Here is a 2,123-nt window from a genome sequence, read left to right as displayed (position 1 = left end):
TTGAACATTATTACCGGAATCATTTTCCAAAAACATATCACAGAAAAATAAAAAATAATTAATTTCTAAAATAAATTATAGCCGTTGGCCAAAAAACTTTGAATTATAGCCGTTGAAGGCAGATTGGTATATCACATGCGGCAATTAATGATGGCTGTCGAAAATATTAGCAGACGAAAATAAAATCGAGAAAAGATTTATAATATTATATCCGCAATTATTTTCCAAAATCATATAAAAAATATAATCAATTTTATAAAACGAATTATGGCCGTTGATCGAAAATATGAATGATAACCGTTGAAAGCAAATTTGCATATCACATGCAGCAATTAATAATAGATGGCCGTGGAAAATATTAGCCGTTAAAAATAAAATCTAGAAAAACATATAAAATGAATACCCTGCATTCGTGACTTAAAAAAAAAGAAGAAGAAAGATAACAGGTAAAATATAGGAAAAATTACAAATAAAGACCCCTCAATATATAAAATAGCAATCAGGGACCCTGAATTTGAAAAATTGCTCACAAGGACCCGGTCCCAATTTGCAATTATGAAATCATGGCCAAATTACTAAAATACCCCTCTTTAATTTTTTTTTTTCAAAAAAGAACACCACTGCCTCGCTGGAATCCAGCCGCGGGCGTCGGAGTTCAGGCCGCCGGCCGCCGGAGCTCCGATGCCGGCGGCCGGATTCCGGCGGCCTTCCTTTATTTTTTTTTTTGAAACTGTTTTTTTTTTTAAATTGGGGGGAAGTGAGGTTGGGGGATTTGGCCATTGAGCCAACAAATTTTTGCTAACATTATAATACAAAAAAAAAAAATAAGTTAACTCATTTACTCTTGTTCCAGGTGATAACAAAAATACATTTGAAAATAACAAGTTCTGATTATAAAATAATAAGTATGGGATTAAAATTTAACAACATGTTTTTTTTATAACAACACACTCTGTTGCAAGTGATAACAAGAATACATTTGAAAATAACAACTTCTTATTATAAAATAACAAGTTTGGGATTAAAATTTAACAACACGTTTTTTTTATAACAACACACTTTGTTTCAGGTGATAACAACAATACATTTGGAAATAACAAGTTCTGATTATAAAATAACAAGTCTGGGATTAAAATTTAACAACACGTTTTTTTTATAACAACACACTCTGTTTCAGGTGATAACAACAATACATTTGGAAATAACAGGTTCTGATTATAAAATAACAAATCTGGAATTAAAATTTATTTTTATATTATTTCATTCTTTAAATATTAAAATTTATTATTAGGTATTTAAATATTATAGTATAATTTATTATTTCATTCTTTAAATATTAAAAATAGTTTTTATATTTAAAGAAAAAAATATTATTTTTAATTATAAATTAGAGATAAATTTCATTTATAAATTTAAGCAATTAAAAAGTATTTTTAATCTACAATAAATTGTACTATTTATAATTTATAAGAAGTAGTTTGATTTATAATGAGTTGTATAGATATATAGATTAAAAATTTTTAAAAAAAATTAAAAAAGTGTGTTGTCATTTTCCCTAAATTTTATTTATAAATTTGAACAATAAAAAAGTATTTTTAATCTATAATAAATTACACTTCAAGTTTTGATTATAAATTGGAGATAAACATTATTTTTTTAGCAAATTAAATAGATTTAAAATACTTTTTATAAGTTATAAATAATTTATTTTTCAAAAGTATAAAATAATTAATTGTTATAAAAAAATGTGTTGTTAAATTTTAATTTTAGATTTCTTATTTTATAATCAGAACTTGTTATTTTCAAATGTATTGTTGTTATCACTTGGAATAAAATGTGTTGCTATATAAAAAAAAAGTGCTCTTAAATTTTAATTCCAGACTTGTTATTTTATAATCAGAATTTGTTATTTCTAAATGTATTGTTGTTATCACCTGAAAAAAGTGTGTTGTTATAAAAAAAAACGTGTTGTTAAATTTTAATCCCAGACTTATTATTTTATAATCAGAACTTGTTATTTTCAAATGTATTGTTGTTATCACCTGTAACAGAGTGTGTTGTTATAAAAAAAACGTGTTGTTAAATTTTAATCCCATACTTGTTATTTTATAATCAGAACTTGT

This window comes from Neltuma alba, unplaced genomic scaffold (genome assembly GCF_004799145.2).
Source record: "Neltuma alba isolate B1F8T4 unplaced genomic scaffold, ASM479914v2 tig00010738_pilon, whole genome shotgun sequence".
Lineage (NCBI taxonomy): Eukaryota > Viridiplantae > Streptophyta > Magnoliopsida > Fabales > Fabaceae > Neltuma > Neltuma alba.
This window is presented reverse-complemented; position numbering follows the sequence as displayed.